Raw genomic sequence first — 23,269 nt, 5'->3', positions numbered from 1 at the left:
GGTAAATTTCAAGTACCTATAATTTAAAAGTCTCCAAAGCGTACTAAATTAAAGAAAAACAACAACTGGGTGAGATTAAGCTATAGTTTCCTGGGATACATATTTGGGTGATAAAATCATAAAGAAACAGAAAAAAGTGATTCCTACAAAATTCAGAATAGTGGATACTTTGGGAATAAAGGAAAGGGCTGAGACTGGGATGGGCAACATGGAGAGGCTTCTGGGGGTACTGGCAAAGTTCTATTTATTTTTTTTTTAAGATTTTATTTATTTATTTGAGAGAGAGACACAGCAAGAGAGGGAACACAAGCAGAGGGAGTGGGAGAGGGAGAAGCAGGCTTCCTGCCGAGCAGTGAGCCCGATGTGGGGCTCGATCCCAGGACCCTGGGATCATGACCTGAGCCCAAGGCAGACGCTTAACGACTGAGCCACCCAGGCGCCCCCAAAGTTCTATTTCTTAACCTGGATGATGAAGCAGTATGCAGAGTTTCAGTTTATGGGATGACTTCAGTGAGATTGCATCATCACCATTGACCAGGAGTTGAAGAGATCATTGTTTTTTAGTTAATTATTATTAGAAGGAAAGAAATGCCCCAAATCCAGATAGTAATATGACATTCATCAGTATCTATGACTGGCAGTGCTGGCTTACAGTTTTTTTTATTCCTTTACTAAATTCAGTTAAAAATGGGCTGATATTCAGTATTGCAAATATACAGAATAGTGGCCAGAGGAGTAATTTAAAAGCTGATGGTGTTGAGAAAGTACTGTACTTGAACTATAATAGCAAGCTTTTCAAATCAATCTCTATTTTTATGTAATAGTTTCATAATGATTTTTTGATAAAATTTCAGCCTTATCCTCATTTCCTAGATTATTTTATGATGGTTAAATTCAGCTTCAGCTGAATAAGATGTTGCTCATTTAGCCTAAAAGGTATATTTGATGTGTTACTAAAATTCACTTCAAAAAAACCTTTTTCATTCTTTTTTTCTACCTGCATAACATTCCATTGTGTGGGTGTATAATAATTTATTTAGCTATTCCCAACTGGTCCATAGACTTTCTCTTCTTTCTTCCCCCAGCTTTATTGTTTGTTATATGTAACAAACAAAATTATACATATTGAAAATGTACAATGTGATAATTTGCTATCCATAAACATTGTGAAATGATCACGTAATCAGGTTAATTAGCATATCCATCACCTCACATAATTACCTTTGTGTGTGCGTGCACACATGTGTGCATGTATATATATATGTGGTGAGAATGCTTAAGATCTACTATTGTTTTTTTATTTATATATATTTATTGTTATGTTAATCACCATACATTATATCATTAGTTTTTGATGTAGTGTTCCATGATTCATTGTTTGTGCATAACACCCAGTGCTCCACGCAGAACGTGCCCTACTTAATACCCATCACCAGGCTAACCCATCCCCCCACCCCCCTCCCCTCTAGAACCCTCAGTTTGTTTTTCAGAGTCCATCGTCTCTCATGATTCCTCTCCCCCTCCGACTTACTCCCCTTCATTCTTCCCCTCCTGCTATAAGATCTACTATTGTTAACAATCATCACGATGCTGTACATTATTAGATCCCCAGAACATCATCTTATACCCAAAAGCTTGTACCCTTGGACCAACATCTTCATTTCTCCCACCCTGAGCCCCTCGTAACCACCATTCTAGTTTCTATTTCTATGAGTTTGACTTTTTTCTTTTTAGATTTCACATGTAAATGAGATCAGTATAAGTTGTTTTCAATCTTGCAATTATCAAGCTATAAAGAACTAGGTATATTCACCTTTTCACAGATATGCAAGGCTAACTCCACAGAATGACTTGGGTCAGATCACTAGATTTTTATAATTTTGATAACCACTGTCTAATTTTCCTCTTTACTGATGTATTCACTTACCCTCCAATAGCAATGTCTGAGAGTGTGGCTTTATTCCAATCTCACCAATTTGGGAGTGTTATCAGATTCCGATGATTGCCAATCTGTAATGTCAAAATAGTATCTGAGTTTAGTTTCAATTCACATTTCTCAAATTATAAGTAAGGCTCAGCACATTTTATATGCCTAAGAACCATTTTTATTTGTTTTTCTGTGAGCTAATGTTATCATTAACCATCTACCTTTCTTCTTGAATTGTTAATATTTTTCTAATCAATTTTTAGGATTTTGTTGTATCATAGGAAGAGTTAGTCCTCAGTCTGCATTATGAGTTGCAAATATTTTGTAACTGGTTGCTTAGCTGTTATTTGGACTTTGCTTACGATTTAGTGGTTGGTTCCCCACCCCACCCCCGGCTTCAGAAGTTTTTTAAAATGTAGCCAAACATATACAGTTTTTTATGGTTATATATTTTGAGCCATATCTTGAAAGGCATCCCCCCCAAGACTATAAAAAAAACCCTCCTGTTATCTTTGACACATTAGTGTTTATATCTTTACTCCTTCTAGGTGGTCAAAGGGCCCTAGATATTGAAACTGGTTTTCATTTATTTTCTTTGTCAATCTGCACAAGTAGCACAACACTTCACTTTGAAATGTAAAAATACTTGCCACCTACAAGCATTTTGGGATCCTAGCTGGAACTCAGAGCCTCACTTTTACCTCCTTATTATAGTTTTAAAAAAATCAATCTGATAAACCTGGTTGCTCTGTAAGAACGGACTAGAAGGATGCAAGAGTGCATGTGGGAAGATTATGAGTCATTTGTTCCACAAATATTTTGGGGGTGTTTCCTATGTTCCAAGCCTCCAGATGCTGGGGATGCAGTGGTAAATAAAACCAAGTTCTTGCTTTGTTCTAGTCAAGGAATCAAACAAGTGACCAAATAGTTATGTAAGGTCAGGTAGTGAGAGTTACAATTAAAAAGTAAAGCAGGGGAAAGGATGGAGAAGGGATGTTGACATTTTCTAAAGATTTATCAGGACTGAGGGGCACGTGGGTGGTTCAGTCAGTTAAGCATCTGCCTTCAGCTCACGTTATGATCTCAGGGTCCTGGGATCAAGCCCCACGTCAGGCTCCCTGCTCAGTGGGGAGTCTGCTTCTCCCCCTCCCTCAGCCTCTCCCCCTGCTTGTGCATGCGCTCTCTCAAATAAATAAATAAATAAAATATTTAAAACAGAGACAGAGATATTTTTTAAATTTTTTTATTGTTATGTTAATCACCATACATTACATCATTAGTTTCAGATGTAGTGTTCCATGATTCATTGTTTGTGCATGACAACCAGGGCTCCACGCAGAATGTGCCCTCTTTAATACCCATCACCAGGCTAACCCATCCCCCACCCGCCTCCCTTCTAGAACCCTCAGTTTGTTTTTCAGAGTCCATTGTCTTTCATGGTTCGTCTCCCCCTCCAGCTTACTCCCCTTCATTCTTCCCCTCCTGCTATCTTCTTTTTTTTTCTTAACATATATTGCATTATTTGTTTCAGAAGTGCAGATCTGTGATTCAACAGTCTTGCACAATTCACAGCGCTCACCATAGCACATACCCTCCCCAATGTCTATCACCCAGCCACCCCATCCCTCCCACCCCCCGCCACTCCAGCAACCCTCAGTTTGTTTCCTGAGATTAAGAATTCCTCATATCAGTGAGACATATGATACATGTCTTTCAGAGACAGAGAGATTCACCAGGACTGAGAGAGTGACATATGAGTGAGCAAGGGGATTGTGGCAAGAAATAAGAGAGAGAGAGTCGCCTTTGCTCAGATTGGGGAAGATTTTGTAGGCTGTGGGAGCAGCTTTGGATTTTCTTCAAAGTGTGAGGAAAAATCACTGGAGAGTTTTGAGCAGGAGTGCGGCATTTATGTATGATCTATAAAAGGGCTCTCTGACTCCCTTATAGAGAATTGACTATAATAGGGCAAGAGTAGAAGCTGGCAGGCCAAAAAATAAGGTTATTGCTTGGACCAGGCAAGAGATGAAGACAGATTGGATTATAATAGTGGCAGTGGACAGAGAAAAATAAACCCATGTGAGAAGTTAGTAGGTAGAATGGAGAAGACTTGCTGTTAGATTCTCTTTGAGGATGAGGCAAAGGGATCTATAAAGAATTATTCCCAGGTTTATCGAGACTCTTAAACTCTGAAGTAGGAGTAGGTTTAGTGAATCAGAAGGATTACAATTTCATTTTGAGACAGTCTGAAATTATGGTACTTGGGAGCCTTCTGAAGTGGAAGGGTTATTTGTAGACGGGAGTCTGGAACTCAGAATAGGGGTCTGAGACAGTTGTAAAATTGCATGTCATCGACATATGGAGCATACCCTAAGCTATATGAATGGACCCAATTCTTACCCAATCTTAGTGAGTCAGAACTCAACTTGTTCCTCGCTGCTCACTTACCCAAGGCAAATTAGACAGCTAGTTCTGAATCTGACTCTCTGTCTTCAAAGTCCATTCTAGAAGAGATGGTTACTAACTTCCCATCTTTTTGAACGCCCAAAACCTAATGTCAGCCTTATTGAAAGTTAACCCTTGACATGATGCTCCTGGTACCACCCTCACAGCCAGGCTCTTGCCCCTTGAATGCCAAAACCACAGCTATAAGCCATAACCCTATGCCTTTCCTAGCCAGATGTCCTTTCCTGTATATGACCCCTTATGATGGAAGTTTCTGAGGCCTATCCTGGTGAAAGGGCCCATGCTGCTTCTGAAATTGTAAGCACTGCACAGGGAGTTAGTGCTTGATGGTTTCTAGGACCTTAACAGATATGAGCTTCTTTTTTTCACAAACTTTAGTATAATCCTAATACTGATCCTATGAGAGACGACAATTAGTCTCAACATCAGTAACTCACCTAAAGACACATTGTTGGCAAACAGCAGAGTCAGAATTTGAGCCTATATGTGTCACAAACTTAAGTTTGGGATTAAGGGAGGTCCTTTCCAGAATTCAGTATTGGTGCAGAGGAGTGGGTACTTTCCTATCTTTCCCCACTCTAGGAAAAATGGCTCTTTTCACTGACATCTTGCAATTGCACAGTAGTGAGCAAGAAATTTCATCCTATAAGCGAGGAGTCTCAGCAGCAAGACCAGTGCAATGTCCCCTTGAACCCCTCCCTTCACCCATACACCATCACATCCACCAAGCGGTGTCCCTCTGGGTGTGAGTTTCTAGCTCACTCATGTCTCTGCAGCCACATGACCCACTCTCTTCGCAGTGTGACAGGCTGTTTGACATCTCTGTACTTTTGACTTTTCTGTTCCTTTGGGTGCCTGTCCCTACTCACCTTTTCCAGCTAACACATTGCTAGCCCTCGAAGTCCTGCTCAACCCCCCTTCTTCATGGAAACTTTCCCCGGTCAGGCAGTCAAGTTTGAATGTCCCTCATCTAGATGTCTGCAGCCAACTGTGCTTGATGTCCTTTTGATCTCTTTAACTAGACTTTAACCTCTGTGAGGCCACTGATTCATGTCCTGGTTGCTTGGCATCTTCTCTTCCTGTGATATTGGCATTTGGTATATGCTTAGAAATTATTTAATTAGAATATCAATAAAAAAATCAATTAGTTGACAACACCTGAGGACAAACTAGACAAATTTTACCTTCCCTCACCTTTTTCCTGAAGTTTCCCTTTCCTCCACCACAAAAGGGGTACTCCAATGGTCCCCCCACATCCAGACTACACCTGGAGTCTGAGCTTAGTCCCTGGTGCCTCAGTCTCTGTGAGACAAAGACAAATCTGAAATTATTCTGAGGAGAGTGACCAGGTTAGTGAAGAGAGATAAAAAGAACTAGATGTCCAAATCCTGTCTTGAAACACCTGAAAGATTAAAATGTAGGAGAGAAATTTGATTCTACTTGCAAAGCACAAGGCTTAGAAATTATATACATGTATATTATATATTATAGTGGAGTATGGTATATATTATATTTTAGATTATAATATAGATTATTGTTATATGTAACAATATATAAAATAATAACATGATAAATACAATAATATATAACATAAAATATAACAATATTATATGTTACATATTATAATATATTCTATATAATAGTATAGATTATATAATTTGTACCATTGATCTTATCATTCAGGAGAATTTTTAAATATAGATGCTTTGCGGAGTGGGGTGGGCACCTGGGTGGCTCAATTGGTTAAGCATCTGCCTTCAGCTCAGGTCATGATCTCAGGGTCCTGGGATCGAGCCCACATCGGGCTCCCTGCTCAGCGGGGCATCTGCTTCTTCCTCTCCCACCACTCCTCCCCTCTGCTCATGCTCTCTCTCTCAAATAAATAAATAATCTAAAAAAATTAGATGCCTTAGGGGTAGTGAGACAAGTTGGTGGCTTAGTCTGGGAACATTGAGGTACTATCTGTCCTTGAAATTTTATGATTATGTGATTTGGATGAATAGCCCAAGGACAGATCACTGGTGGAGATCAACCAGGACTTTCCACAGAAAACTGTACATGACAAAAGTTCCAGGATGTTTGTTGTGTTTCTGCTCGGCATAATCTTTCTGGTCTGCTCAAGTAAGGGTAAGTCCTAGAGGTAGAGGGAGAGCTGGTTGTTGATTAAGAGATGGGCTGGGGAAGGGGAAATTTCCACAGTTGGTTTTTCAGCCTTTGGCAGATATGTGTGAGATTATGACAAAGAAGACTTTTCTTTTTTTTTCCCCCCAGGTGAAATGCAGGAATATCTGAGAGGTACAACTATGTCTAATCTACAGTCCTCGGGAAACAGGTCATTTGTGACATGTTGAAGACAAAACCTCTCAATCTTCAGAGAGGGCTATAATCCATTCTTACTCTACAATCCTAGGAGTTTTATCTCTTTGCAAACTAATTTAGTCCATTTTTGGAAGAAGGAAGCTGAAATCTCTTTCTTTGCTTCCTTTTCTGCATTACTGGATGATACCATCAGGTTAAATAATGGGTCCATAGATAAATTTCATAGGAACTCTGATCTTTTGAGATCAGATACAATAATTGATTCATGTCTGTATAAGTTGTTGTTCAAAAGATTATCAAAGAAGTCAATGGTCAAAGAAAGATTAGGAACCCCTAGGCAATAATAAGTTCCTACAGAGAAACCCACAGGCCTGGAGAATCTTCAGACTCCATCCTTTAAGCACCTCTTTCTGTGTCTGGCAGAGACTACAAAGGCATGCTATGAATGTGAAAAATATCATCTTGGGTTATGCTATGACATCATGAAGACCTGTACCCTAAAGTACCAACAGTCCTGTGCTGTTGAGAACCTTTACTTCCTTACGAGAAAAGGTAAGGTGCGGTAGAGAGTGGCCAAGAAATAACCACCTGTGCATGAGTGAGTGGGTGGGTAAAGATGGGATGGTCCTGAGGAGGGGATGGCAAAGATGGACTTTTCCTTAAGACAATATTGGGTAAAGGAAAGGTTGGTGTCTCTTATCAGTTGGGGAAATACAATCCATTTTCTGAATAGACTCAGCCTTGTAGCTCATTTGGGCTTAGCAAAAGGTTAGTGAAGCTCTGAGGAGAGGTCATGCCTGGGAACATGATAGGAGGAAATAGAGTTATTACACTTCTGTTCTCTCTCTTTCATTTCCTCAGGGCGGAGTATGTATTATTATTCCAAACTGTCATGTATGACCAATTGTGAGGACATCAACTTCTTGAGTTTTGAAAAAAGAACAGAGCTCATATGTTGCAAACATAGTAACTATTGCAACCTCCCTGAGGGAGTCTAGTTCTGCATCTTTCTTGGATTGGCTCATTCTTCAAGCAACCATCCCCTTTATCTCTTCCCCCAAACCTGTACTTTGATCTTTTTTTCCAACCAATGGTAGAGAGTGAGAAAGCCAGTTGGTGAAAGTCACAAGGAGAGAGAGTGGAAGGTAGCTGAGTCTCATTAATGATGGAGGACTAGACTAGACTGAAGTTTTGCAAATCTCTGTTGCTCACATCCGGCAGTTTTGATTTCCTTATGATGGAAATAGGGTTGCCACAGATAGGGTTCGATTTGGAACTGGTTATTTATTATCTCCTATATGGTAATGCAAAGAATTGGGTCAAAATAATCCAAAACTTGCACTGAGAACTCTGTGACCATGCTTTATGTTCCTCTATATCCACTCCTCTGGTTGGAGTTGAGATTCTCTTTAGATTAGCCCTAACATCTCTTGGTGCTCTCCTTTTACCCATGGGTTATGGAGATAAAAGAGGAATAACGCTGGCTTCCCAATTTGTTGGCAACATGAGTCATATCTTTCTTTGGTAGAGCTCTTGGAGGAAGGGAATCTCAGGCAGAAAGAACCTGGACGGGCATAGGGATGAGGCATCAAGAAAATTGTAGGGAACTTTCAGTTTGTGGAAACTAAGATTTGAGAGACAATTTGGTGTGGGTAAAATTGGCTTGAATTATCAGGGCCCGGGCTGGCCAGGTGGCCATCCAGCTGCAGATTGAATTAGGTGATTTAATTGGGAATGGAAACCTTGTGCAAAGATGGCCAGTACTCCTTATAAGAATGAAGGAGCAGGGGAAGAATGAAGGAGAAAATGTGAATAATAAAGCAGATGGCATGGTAGTTGAAGATAATAGAATGAACAGAGATGCCATAGGTAGTGTTATAGTTAGAAAGTGTCCCCTATAAGATGAAGTTATGAGTAAACGGAGGGTGTAAGAGAGCAGAAGTTAGTAGTGGTGGGAAGAGAAGCCAGCAGACACTGAGTGAAGTAAATAGGCAGAGATAAATGGAGTAGCACTGATGATGGAGTGTGGCCAAGGTGGTGAAGCTTCCTTGGGTACAGAATAACTCTGGCATTTCTCTCCTTATGAGGCACACTGAAGTTCCTGGTCCTGGATTTCCATGAGCTTTTTCCTCCCTCATTAGGCCACATAAAATTTTTAACAGTAAACCAACCACCCCTCTACTTGAGTAGTTTGGTGTGCTCTGTCTGCGTCTGAGAATATGATCCTTTCTGAGGAATTCTCAATTGGGATTTTTTATGGAGCCAGGATGAAGAAAGACACGAAGACAACCTTTTGAAAATGGACAAGCAGATTGGAAAAGCCAATGTAACATGGATATTTTGAGTTAGGGAAACAACATGTTTTTATTCCTAGTTGTGTATGGGCTCACTCACCCATTGAATCATTGGGGATGGGAGACATCAGTCTAGGGGAAAAAAGAGAGAGATCATTGTTTTGCATTGGGTCTCAAAACAGACTTTAAAAATATTTGTGAATCAGTGTTTGGACAAAGCTTGGCTTTGTTGAACGAAAAGAGGGTTCTAGTTATAAAATCTTTCCTCGATGGTCCAAGAGTAAATGTTGGCATTCTCAGCATCAGAGCACTGAATTTTTTTTTTTTAATGTAGTGAATGATTTTCATTTAGTTTTGGTATCCAGCCCAAATCCTCCTAGCTGATCAGTGCTTCTGCCATCCAGCTGCATTGATAGTTAGCTCATGGTATCTCATAGCTATTTACTACTCTGTAGATTTGCCCTCTGCCAAATGGGAGCTGCCTTGCCCAGATGCTAAGCTCCCAACGTGAGCAAAGACCTCAGCCAATAAACGGCTGACTCCTTGCATCAAGATGGGACTAAGTCTGTGGCGCATTTTGTGTTTCAGAGCTTTTCCATGAGATTTGGCTAAAGCCCATCTCCAGCTGAGACCGTGTTCTTATTAACATTTTCTCCCTGACCTCTTTTGCTTCCGTTCCCACCCCCTCAAAATTGTAAGCTGAGAAGACCAAATGTTTTCCACCATCACTAGGAATGGAGCTCTAAAACAAGATAAGTTAGGTTAGAAAATGAAGTTATATTTTGACACCTAAGAGTGACAGTGTGTACAGGTGTGTCAATGCACTCCTCCTCGTGAATGAGGAGAATCTTTCTTATTGGGTTTCCTTACTGCCTAGATAAAAGTGCTCTAAGCTTGGAGATTTTCTTTTGGCTCACCCCATCTTGGGATTTTCTTCTTAGTTCCATTTTCCAACTTGAACAAATGAACACAATAAGACCTAGGTGAAAATTTCTTTATCCACATGATACGACCCCCAAGTATCACTCCTCTGATACACACATGCTCTTCTTCCATATCTGCACATAGTGATGCAGGAGAATTTTCTTCACATGTCTTTTATTTTTTTAAAAAGATTTTATTTATTTATTTGACAGAGACACAGCGAGAGAGGGAACACAAGCAGGAGGAGTGGAAGAGGGAGAAGCAGGCTTCCTGCTGAGCAGGGAGCCCGATGCAGGGCTCGATCCCAGGACCCTGGGATCATGACCTGAGCTGAAGGCAGATGCTTAATGACTGGGCCACCTAGGAACTTCTTTGCATATCTTTTAAAAGGTGGTAATTTGACTACTAATCTAAGTGTTAGCTTAGAGTTAACTGGTAAATAATTCATACAACCTTACATATTAGACCAAAATAAATTTCACATGCATTAAAGATTTAAACATAATAAGCAAAAAACCTTACTTTTAAGTACTGTCATGACTATTATTGTTTGACCTCTTAGAGTGTGCTAGACACATGTTAAGTACTTTTCATGTATGATCTCATTTAATCTTCACAGCTCCCTATGAAGTAGCTATTATTGTAAGACAATTTAATAGAGGAGAAACCTGAAGAACAGATTGGTTTCCCAGATGCTAACTGGATAAGTTGACAAGTCTGGACAAGTCTAGTAATTTGACAAGTGTCACATGGTTTTCCAGTTATTATTGCTGAATAAAAATATTATTGTATTGACTGGTACTATGGTCACAGTTCAGAAAGTAGAGTGGGGATAACTTTGTCTTTGCTCCATGATGTCTGGGACCTCAACTGGGAAGACTCAGAGTGTGGAGGTGATTCAAGAACTGGAGACTGGAATCATATTGATCACTCACATGTCTTTATAGTTGATGCTGGTATAAGTTGTGATGTCACTGGGGGCTGGTGGTCAGAATACCTCCATATGGACCCTTCATGTTTCTTGGGCCTCTTCACAGCATGGAGCCTCCAGACTTCTTAAACAGAAGCTTAGGGCTCTAAAGGCAAGTGTGTATTCTAACAAAGTGGAAATTGCATCACATTTTATAGGCTAGCTTTGGAAATCATGCATCATTACTTCTGATACAGTCTATTGCTTACAAGTGAGTCACAAGCCTGGCCAAGTTCCACTTTTTGATGGGAGCATAGCAAAGTTATAGAAGAGCCTGTGGTATGGGAGAAATTGTTGCAGCCATCTTCGGAAAATACAGTTTGTTACAACTAGTTAATGGCGCAGCTGATGTTGGATCCAATATCTACATAATCCCAAAGTGCTCTCTTATTCTAAGCTCATTACTATATTAAAAATATTTATAAATATTCATATAATCTAGTGACAGAGAAGCTTTTCTAATCAGAACATCAATCACAAAACAGGACAAGTTTGATAGATTTGACCACATACAGAAGTGTGTGTGTGGGTGGGTGTGGGTGTGTATGTATACATGCACATATATCAAAGGGCCAATCAGGAACAACTGGCAACGTCAAGAGCCCATAATTCCTTAAATTGACATGGTGAAGCTTTATCAATCATATATATATGTGTGCGTGTATGTGTGAGTCACTATATATATATAAATGGAATATTATTCAGCCATAAAAAAGAATGAAACCTTGCCATTTACAACAACATGGATGGAACCTGAGGGCATTATGCTAAGTGAAATAAGTCAGACAGAGAGAAAGACAAATACCACATGATCTCACATATATGTGGAATCTAAAATCAAAACAAAGAAAACCCACAAAAACAACAAAACAAGCTCATAGATGCAAAGAACAAGAAAGCAGATTGGTGGTTGCCAGAAGTAGAGGGTAGGGGATGGATGAAACGGGTGAAGGGAATCAAAAGCTACAAACTTCCAGTTACAAAATAAGTAACTCACGGAGATCTAATGTACAGCATGGTGACTGCAGTTAATGATACTGTTTTGCATATTTGAAAGTTGCTAAGAGAGTAAATCCTAAAGGTTCTCATTACAAGAAAAAAATTGTGTATGTGGTGATGGATATTAATTAGACTTATTTAGTGATCATTTCACAATATATACAAATATCTAATCATGATGTTTTACACCTAAAACTAGTATAACTTTGTATGTCAATTATACCTCAATTAAAAACAAATCACAAGAAAATAATTTTAATTTGAGGGGAAAGAATGAGACAAGATAAAAAAATACACGTGAGGAAACAAGCTTTATGGCAGTGTTGGTAATAAAAGTCAAAAAGTAGAAATAATCAGGATTGCCTAAATCAAATATGATACATCCATATACTGAAATACCATGCATCCTTAGAAGTGATATAATATCAATACAAATTTTGTTTTGTTTTGTTTTATAATTTGAGAGAGAGAGAGAGCACAGAGGGAGAGTGAGAGGGAGAAGTTGACTCCCTGCTGAGCAGAGAGCCCAATGCAGGGCTTGATTCCAGGACCCGGAGATCATGACCAGAGCCAAAGGCAGACACTTAACCAACTGAGCCCCCAGGTGCCCCTCAATACAAATTTATTGATTTGAAAACATGTTAGAATATGCTCAGTAAAAAAAAAGGTTTTAAAATAGTTTAGTTTAATCCCATTTTCATTTAAAATCTATTATCTACCTACCTCTCTCTCAATCAACTTTTTTTAATTCATCAAATTTTAATAGTGGAAAATTGTACATTTTTAATGCATTATCTATTTAATGTAGTTTTAAGCATTGAGTGATACACTTTTCTAGCATAAGTTTATTTTCTTTTCCTATGAAAGTAAAGCCGTGGAGAAAGTTTCAGAGAATCAATATAAAAAGACCTTAGAGCAACCCAGATGGTGGAATTAACAGAAAAGGAATTTAAATTCCTATTATATTCTCAAGAACTTATAGCAAAAGAGAGACATGAATGAACAGTAGGGAATCTCAACAGAGGGGTGAAAAAGTATAATAAGGAACCATTTGACCAAAAATCTCCTATAATAGTAATATGATAGGTACTCTACATTTTTGTCCTTCCTTCTTTTTTCTTTTCTTTTCTTCTTTTAATGGGCTGTGTGCCCCCCTGCTCATACCAATTCTAGAGGGGATAGAAACAGGAGGGCAGCAGGTGCAGGAAGAAGCAACGTGCTCAGGAGCTGGTCCATCTGAACACACAGGCGGACTCCCTGGGAGCCCTCCCAGGGTTCTGACACTTCAGGGCAGTCTGTGTGTGTCTTGCCCCCCAAAACAGAAGCTTGATTTTTATTTTAAAAATTAAATAAAGGATATAAATAATTTAAATAGGAATACACCATATTATTCAGTGAATCAGAGACATCAAAGTAGAAGATTGTTTAGCTTTCTTTTCAGTTATGATACTGCTGGTAATCTGCTAGGCTTGGTAAAAACAGATAATAAAATCATCACTCATGTCGCAAGCATAGCAAAGGTACCGATGAAAGACCAGTCAATAATACAAAACCCTGGAACTACCAAAATTTTTCCTCAGTTCCATTTATCATTGTATAGGTATGTATAAAGCCAACTCACACCAACTTCAGTATCATTTTTATTGCTCTAGGAACCAGATAATAATTTAAAGTATTTTGAGCACTTTCCAAGTGCTTAGCAATGTACATACATCTCATCTCAACCTTCTAAAACACAGATGGGTATTTTCATCGTCTTTACTACCCAGATGCAGAAACTGAGTCTTATAGATATAGAAGTTTTCTTTCTTTCTTTTTTTTAAGATTTTACTTATTTATTTGAAAGAGAGAGAGAACACAAGTGGGAGGGAGGGGCAGAGGGAGAGGGAGAAGCAGACTCCTCACTGAGCAGGGAGCCCAAGGCAGGGTTCAATCCCAGGACCCCAGGATCATGACCTGAGCCAAAGGCAGATGCTTAACCCACTGAGCCACCCAGGTGCCCCCAGATATTGAAGTTTTCTAAGGAAAAAAAACAATTTGCAAAGGCACTGCCAGAATGCATTCAATATCTGTCTGACCTAGATTCCCTGTTATTAACAATTCCACTAAATTGCCCAGTAACCCAGAAAATTAGATATTCATTCTTGAACTGGGAAGCATGAATATAGCTTGGGAAGCTATACTGATTGCTTCCCAATCTTGAATTGGGAAGCATGAACAAATCTCTTATAAGAGACAACTACTTTGATTTTCCAGATAAGGAATATGTGAAATGTTCTTGACAAACTACTGAGGTTAAAGTGACATTTCTTCGGTATTGATCAGAAGCAATCATGATAAACAGATCAGTAGCTGGATTATGTAGTTTCCTTTCACTTGACAAATATTTTATAAAGTGGGAATTGAATAGTGAGTTATAACTTATGAGAATATACCATTGCAAAAAAATATTATTTCACAGTACTCAAAACCTACAAGTTATATATGAATTATTTTCCTTTTGAAATTTTGGAGCAACAAATGGCAAATTAACACATAGCATGTTCAATGAATGCTCTTGAATTTTATGGCATATTCTCTTTGTTTTGAAGATTTTATTTACTTATTTATTTGAGAGTGAGAGAGCAGAGCGAGAGAGAGAGCACGAGCTGGGGGTGTGGGTGAGGGCAGAGGGAGAGGGAAAAGCAGACTCCCCTCTGAGCAGGGAGTCCAATGTGGGGCTTGATCCCAGGACCCTGGCATCATGACCTGAGCTGAAGGCAGATGCTTAACCGACTGAGCCACTCAGGCATCCCAAGTTTTATGGAAAATTCTCTTTGCCAAACTCTAGTCAGTGGTGTGGACATTAAACAAGATAGAGACAGGCAAATACCAAATTTGACTATTTGGGTTTTTTAAAGATTTTATTTATTTATTTGACAGAGAGAGACACAGTGAGAGAGGGACCACAAGCAGGGGGAGTGGGAGAGGGAAAAGCAGGCTTCCCGCCGAGCAGGGAGCCCAATCCCAGGACCCTGAGATCATGATCTGAGCTGAAGGCAGACACTTAGCGGCTGAGCCACTCAGGTGCCCCAAAATTTGACTATTGGTAATAGACAATTTTAAAAACAAGAATTTCATTGTTCTAGATTTTACAAGTCAGTCTCATCTCCACATATAAAATAATAAAGATTCTTATAACCAACCCTACCTATGTTAGTAAATTATGGAATTAGATTTTAGTGAGAGGTTAGGAAGAAATTAGAAAAACAAACTGATATATTCTAAATATTAATGAGGATTCTTTCCAAAAAATACTTATTGAGTACTTGAATAAAACCAGGCACTAAAACTCACAGGAAATCAGAGTTAAATTGTAACTGAAAGATAATCCAGTTTAATTACCTACCTGTGCAACCTATTTCATGTTTTTACAGATCTATTATTTAAGACTTCATGTTTACTTTTGGCTTTCGGCTCAGGGAGGCAAAGGTGCAACTTTCTTCAGTCGTCCCGAATCCGGGTTCATCCGACACCAGCCACCTCCACCATGGCGCCTCAGTTCGACCCCAACAAGATCAAAGTTGTGTACCTGAGGTGCACCGGTGGCGAAGTCAGTGCCACGTCTGCCCTGGCCCCGGAGATCGGCCCGCTGGGTCTGTCTCCAAAAAAGGTTGGTGATTACATCGCCAAGGCAACCAGTGATTGGAAGGGTCTAAGGATTACGGTGAAACTGACTATTCAGAACAGACAGGCACGGATTGAAGTGGCCTTCTGCCTCTGCCCTGATTATCAAAGCCCTCAAGGAACCACCAAGAGACAGAAAGAAGCAGAAAAACATTAAGCACAGTAGAAATATTACTTTTGATGAGATTGTCAATATTGCCTGACAGATGCAACACCATCTTTAGCCAGAGCACTCTCTGTAACCATTAAAGAAATACTGGGGACTGCCCAGTCTGTGGGCTGCAATGTTGACGGCCACCACCCTCATGACATCAACAGTGGTGCAGTGGAATGCCCAGCTAGTTAACTACAAAGGAAAATGTTTCAATAAAGGATCATTTGACAACCAAAAAAAAAAAAGACTTCATGTTTAATATTCCATTGTAAATATATACCACATCTTCTTTATCCATTCATCTGTTGATGGACATCTTGGCTCTTTCCATAGTTTGGCTATTGTGGACATTGCTGCTATAAACATTGGGGTGCACATACCCCTTTGGATCACTACATTTGTATCTTTGGGGTAAATACCCAGTAATGCAATTGCTGGGTCGTAGGGTAGCTGTACTTGCAACTTTTTGAGGAACCTCCAAAAACGGAATTTGCCATTTGCAATGATGTAGATGGAACTAGAGGGTATTATGCTAGGCAAAATAAGTCAATCAGAGAAAAACATGTATCATATGCCCTCACTAATATGAGGAATTCTTAATCTCAGGAAACAAACTGAGGGCTGCTGGAGTGGTGGGGGGTGGGAGGGATGGGGTGGCTGGGTGATAGACATTGGGGGGGGGTATGTGCTATGGTGAGTGCTGTGAATTGTGTAAGACTGTTGAATCACAGATCTGTACCTCTGAAACAAATAATACCTTATATGTTATAAAAAAAAAAAAAGAAGAAGAAGAAGATAATAGGAAGGAAAAAATGAAGGGGGGAAATCGGAGGGCGAGACGAACCATGAGAGACTATGGACTCTGAGAAACAAACTGAAGGTTCTAGAGGGGAGGGGGGTGGGGGGATGGGTTAGCCTGGTGATGGGTATTAAAGAGGGCACATTCTGCGTGGAGCACTGGGTGTTATGCACAAACAATGAATCATGGAACACTACATCAAAAACTAATGATGTAATGTATGGTGATTAACATAACAATAAAAATTATTAAAAAATAAAAAAATAAAGAGGGCACGTATTGAATGGAGCAGTGGGTGTTATACGCAAACAATGAATCATGGAACACTACATCAAAAACTAATGATGTATGTATGGTGATTAACATAACAAAATTAAATTTAAAAAAAAGACTTCATGTTTATATTGAATATTTTACCTTCTCATCAATGAAGCTATAAAGTTAACTGAACTGGCAAACAAAATGTTATTCTTTCTTCCTCCTTTCAAAAGCTTGTCCTGAGAAGCTCTTCCAGAATGGTAAAGTAAGAACCACCAATAGAGTGCTTCTCCATAAAAGCAGTGAGAACACTAGCAAAAATGGCCGAAATCAACTTTTTTCAAACTGTGGATATTAACCACAGGCTTGCAACACTCTGAGAAGTTTATTTTAGAAAGACTTTTGGTAAGAACAGTGAGCTTTGTGGCTTTTTAAGAAGTTTTTATTTAAATTCCCAGTTAACATACAGTGTTAAAATTAATTTCAGGTGTACAATATAGTGATTCAACACTTCCATACAACACCCAGTGCTCATCACAACAAGTGCCCTCCTTTATCCCTAACACCTATTTTCCCCCAACCCCCCCACCCACCTCCCCTCTGGTAACCATCAGTTTGTTTTCTATAGTTAAGAGACTGTCTCTTGGTTTGCCTCCCTCTCTCTCTATTTTCCCCCTTTTGCTCATTTGTTTTGTTTCTTAAAGTCCACATACAAGTGAAATCATATGGCATTTGTCTTTCCTGACTGACTTATTTTATGAAGCATAGTACTCTCTAGCTCCATCCACGTTGCTGCAAATGGCAAGATTTCATTCTTTTTTATGACTAATATTCCATGTATTCTTTATACATTCATCAGTCAAAGGACACTTGGGCTGTTTCCACATCTTGGCTATTATAGATCATGCTGCTATAAACATTCGAGGTTCATGGATCCCTTTGAATTCGTATTTTTGTATTCTTTGGTTAAATACCTTACTAGGTATTTAGTAGAGCAATTGCTGGATCACAGGGTAGTTCTATTTTCAACATTTTGAGGAACCTCCATACTGTTTTCCAGAGTGGCTGCACCAGTTTGCATTCCCACCAGCAGTGCAAGAGGGTTCCCATTTCTCTGCATCCTCACCAACATCTGTTGTTTCTTGTGTCATTGGTTTTAGCCATTCTGACAGGTGTAAGGTGATATCTCATTGTAGTTTTGATTTGCATTTCCCTGATGATGCATGATGTTGAGCATCTTTTCATGTGTCTGCTGGCCATCTGTATATCTTCTTTGGAAAAATGTCTATTCATGTCTTCTGCCCATTTTTAAATTAGATTATTCATTTTTTGGGTGTTGAGTTTTATAAGTTCTTTATACAGTTTGGATACTAACTCTTTATCAGATATGTCATTTGCAAATATCTTCTCCCATTCAGTAGGTTGCCTTTTAGTTTTGTTGATTGCTTCTTCACTGTGCAGAAGCTTTTTATTTTGATGTAGTCCCAATAGTTTATTTTTGTTTTTGTTTCCCTTGCCTCAGGAGACATATCTAGAAAGAAATTGGTATGGCCCATGTCAAAGAAATTACTGCCTGTGTTCTTTTCTGGGATTTTTATGGTTTCACGTCTCCCATTTAGATCTTTAATCCATATTGAATATCTTTTTGTGTATGGTGTAAGAAAGTGGTCCAGTTTCATTCTTTTGCATGTGGCTGTCCAGTGTTCCCAACACCATTTGTTGAAGAGACAGTCTTTTTCCCATTGGATAGTCTTTCCTGCTTAGTAGAAGCCTAATTGACCATATAGTTGTGGGTTCATTTCTGGGTTTTCTATTCTGTTCTGTTGATCTATGTGTCTATTTTTGTGCCAGTACCATATTGTTTTGATTGCTACATGTTTTAAATAGGACTTGATGTCCAGAATTTTGATGTGTCCAACTTTGCTTTTTGTTTTCAAGGTTTCATTGGCTATTTGGGGGGTCTTTTGTGGTTCCATACAAATTATAGGATTGTTTGTTCTAGTTCTGTGAAAAATGCTACTAAGATGCATTAAAAGTGTAGATTGCTTTGGGTAGTATAGACATTTTAACAATATTTGTTCTTCTGATCCATGAGCATGGAATGTCCTTCAATTTCTTTATGTCATCTTCAATTTCTTTCATGAGTGTTGTATAGTTTTCAGATGCAGGTTTTTCACCCCTTTGGTTAGGTTTATTCCAAAGTATCTTCTTGTTTTTGGTGCAATTGTAAATGGGTTTGATACCTTAATTTCACTTTCTGCTGCTTCCTTGTTGGTGTATAGAAATGCAACAGATTTCTGTACATTGATTTTTTATCTTCTAACTTTACTGAATTTGTTTACTAGTTCTAGCAGTCTTTTGGTGGAATCTTTTGGGTTTTCTATATATAGTATCATGTCATCTGCAAATATTGGAAAGTTTTACTTCTTTGCCGATTTGGATGACCTTTATTTCTTTTTATAGTCTGATTGCTGTGGCTAGGACTTCCAGTACTATGTTAAATAACAGTGGTGAGAGTTGACATCCCTGTATTCCTGACTATAGAGGAAAAGTTCTCAGTTCTTCTCCATTTAAGGATAATATTAGCTGTGGGTTTTTCATATATGGCCTTTAGTATGTTTTATGTTCCCTCTAAACTTACTTTGTTGAGTGTTTTTATCATGAATGGATACTGTACTTTGTCAAATGCTTTTTCTGCATCTGTTGACAGGATCATGTGGTTCTTATCCTTTTTTTTTACTAATGTGGTATATCACATTACTATCACCCTTGCTACCCAGGGATAAATCCCACTTGATCGTGATGGATGTTTTTTTTAAATGTATTCTTAGATTTGGTTTGCTAGTATTTTAGTGAGAATTTTTGCATCTGTGTACATCAGAAACATTGGCCTGCAGTTCTCTTTTGTAGGGATGTCTTTATCTGGTTTTGGTATCAGGGTAATAGTTGGCCTTATAGAATGTATTTGGAAGTTTTCCTTCCACTTCTATTTTTTGGAATAGTTTGAGAAGAATAGATATTAACTCTTCTTTAAATGTTTGGTAGAATTTACTTGCGAAGCCATCTGGTCCTGGACTTCTGTTTGTTGGGAGTTTTTTTTTTTTTTAAGATTTTATTTATTTATTTCACAGAGAGAGAAAGAGCAAGAGAGGGAACACAAGCAGGGGGAGTGGAAGAGGGAGAAGCAGGCTTCCCGCCGAGCAGGGAGCCCCATGCGGGGCTCGATCCCAGGACTCTGGGATCATGACCTGAGCCGAAGGCAGACGCTTAACGACTGAGCCACCCAGGTGCCCCGGGAGTTTTTGATTACTGATTCAATCTCTTTTCTGGTTATTTGTCTGTTCAAGTTTTCTATTTCTTCCTCTTTCAGTTTTGGTAATTTTTTTCCTTTCTTTCTTTTTTTTTTTTTTTTTGAGAGAGAAAGAGCATGAGCGGCAGGGGAGGCAGAGGTAGAGAAAGAATCTTAAGCAGGCTCCATGCCCAGTGTGGAGTCCAAAGAGGGGGCTGGATCTCATGACCCTGAGATCATGATCTGAGCTGAAACCAAGAGTTGGATGCTTAACCAACTGACTCATCCAAGTGCCCCTCAGTTTTGGTAATTTATATGTTTCTAGGACTGTATCCATTTCTTCCAGATTGCCCAGTTTGTTGTCATATAGTTTTTCATAATATTCTCTTATACTTGTATTTTTTATGGCATTAATTGTGATCTCTCCTCTTTCATTCATGATTTTATTTATTTGAGTCCTTTCTCTGCTTTTTGGTAAGTCTGGCTATAGATCTATCATTTTTGTTATTTTTTTTCAAAGAATCAGCTCCTAGTTTCATTGATCTGTTCTGTTTTCTTTAGTTTTTATATCATTTATTTCTGCTCTAATCTTTATTATTTCCTTCCTTCTTCTGGCTTTAGGCTTCATTTTTCTTCTTTTCTACCTCCTGCAGATATAAGGTTAGATTATTTATATGAAATTTTTCTTGCTTCTTGAAGTAGGCTTATATTACCATATACTTTCCCTCTTACTTCCAAAGGTTTTCATTTTCATTTGTTTCCATGTATTTTTAAATTTCTTCTTTGATTTCCTGGTTGACCCATTCATTGTCTAATAAAATGTTGTTTAACCTCTGTGTATTTGTGGCCTTTCCACATTTTTTCTTAGGTTAACTTCTAGTTTCATAGCATTGTGGTCAGAAAAGTTGTATGCTATGACTTCAGTCTTTTTGTATTTGTTGAGGCCTGTTTTGGGACCTAATATGTGATCTATTTTGGAGAATGTTCCATGTGCACTTGAAAAGAATGTGTATTCTGTAGGGGGGCAGAGCAAGTCGGTGGAGGAGTAGGAGACCTGGATTTCCTCTGGTCTCAGGAATTCAGCTGAATAGGGATCAAACCATTCTGAACACCTACAAACTCAACAGGAGATCGAAGAAGAGAGTAGCAACAACTCTCTGAACAGAGAAGCGACCACTTACTGGAAGGTAGGACGTGCGGAGAAGTGAATCTGAGGCAATATTCGGGAGGATAGATGGCGGGGGAGGGGGTCGCCATCGGCCGCTTCTGGCAAGTGATAGAGCCGCGGAGCACAAAATCGGAACTTATAGAAGTCGGCTCCGCTGAGGGACATCACTCCAGTGGCTAAGCTGAGGGTGGAACCCTCCCGGGACAGTGTGGTCTCAGGACCCTCGGGGTCACAGAAAGACCGGGGGTGCCTGAGTGCGGCAGAGCTCCCAGGTATCGGAGCGGGGAAGCCGGCTGCAGAGACGGAGCCGAGGTGCGGGCTCTCAGCTCGGGGTTGCCATAAACTGTGATCCGCGGCCCAGTCAGGCTACTGCTCCGCCAGCAGGGACCCAACAAGCAGCAGATCCAGGGAGACTCCCCTTCCTCCCCCAGGAGGAGCAGCGCGGGAACGCACCGCAGGGATCTGCTGGGTTTGGAGACTCCACACGGGGTCGGGTGCCAGAGATAGCAATGCTCAGTCACAGGCCGGGTGAGCACGGAGTGCGGCCGGAGACCGGGGACACGGGAGTGACTGCTTTTCTCTGGGGGTGCACTGAGGAGCGGGGCCCTGAGTTCTCAGCTCCTCCGGGTGGAGATTGGGAGGCCACCATTTTCACTCTAGTCCTCCAAAGCTGTACCGAGAGCTTGCAGGGAACAAAAGCTCCTGAGAGAAAACCCGAGCAGCTTGCTTAGCCTGGACCGACAAGGGCGGGGCAATTCTGCCTCCGCAAAGACTTTTGGGAACCACGGCAACAGGCCCCTCCCCCAGAAAATCAGCACGAACAGCCAGCAAGCCAAGACCAAGTTTACCGATCAAGGAGAATGGGAGAACTCCAGCGCTAGGGAAATACTGCACATAGAATTCATGGCTTTTTTACCATGATTCATTAGTTTTTCAAAGTTAATATTTTTTTAGCTGTTTTTTTTTTGAATTTTTCTTTTTCCCTTTTTCAACCAACATCTTATCAATCCCTTTTTTAAAAAAAAATATTTTTTATTTTTCATTTTTAGACTCATACTTTATCCTTTCATAGTAGTTGCCCTTATTTTTGGCATATATATATATAAGTTGTTCTCTCTTTAAAATTTTGAGATACAGTTTCTTCTAACGGATCAAAATATACCCTAAATCACTAGTGTATGGCTTTGTTCTAGTCTCCTGCCTGATCACATTCTCTCCCTTTTTTTTTCTTTTTTTTTAAATCTTCTTTCTTTTTTCAAACAACTTCTTATCTTATCAATTCCTTTTATAAAATCTTTTATAATTTTCATCTTTACAGTCATCTTCCATCCCTTCATTGTATCAACCCTTATTTTGTACATAGATAAGTCTTTCTTCCTTTAAAATTTTAGGAGGCACTTTCTTCTAACAGACCAAAATACACCCAAAATCTAGTGTGTGGCACTGATCTATGCACTAGCCTGATCATATTTGATCATATTCTGTTTTTTTTGTTTTGTTCTGTTTTTGTTTGTTTTTATCTTTTTCTTTTCTCTTTCTTTTTTCTTTCTTTCTCTTTCTTTTCACCTTGTTTAAGGTCTTTGATTTGTATAGAGTATATTTGCTGGGGACATTGTTAACCTGTTAGCATTTTGTTCTCTCATTCATCTATTCTCCTCTGGACAAAATGACAAGACGAAAAAAATCACCTCAGCAAAAAGAACAAGAGGTAGTACCGTCTGCCAGGGACCTACTCAATAGGGACATTAGTACGATGTCGGACCTAGAGTTCAGAATCATGACTTTAAAGATACTACCTGGGCTTGAAAAAAGTGTGGAAGTTATTAGAGAAACCCTTTCTGGAGAAATAAAAGAACTAAAATCTAACCAAGTTGAAATCAAAAAGGCTATTAGTGAGGTGCAATCAAAAATGGGGGCACTAACTGCTAGGATAAATGAGGCAGAAGAGAGAATCAGCGATATAGAAGACACAATGATGGAAAATAAAGAGGCTGAGAAAAAGAGGAATAAACAACTACAGGATCACGAGGGCAGAATTT

The 23,269-nt window shown here is 39.3% G+C and overlaps 1 pseudogene; it reads left to right on the top strand.

Annotated features, from left to right (window-relative positions):
• The window catches only part of LOC113915098, a 58,233-nt pseudogene extending 42,294 nt beyond the window's left edge, over positions 1 to 15,939 (top strand).
• The last annotated feature ends 7,330 nt before the right edge of the window (positions 15,940 to 23,269 follow it).

The sequence above is a fragment of the Zalophus californianus genome, chromosome 11, assembly GCF_009762305.2.
Source record: "Zalophus californianus isolate mZalCal1 chromosome 11, mZalCal1.pri.v2, whole genome shotgun sequence".
NCBI lineage: Eukaryota > Metazoa > Chordata > Mammalia > Carnivora > Otariidae > Zalophus > Zalophus californianus.
Note: the sequence above shows the minus strand (reverse complement) of the source record. Positions and strands in the feature narration are given on the sequence as shown.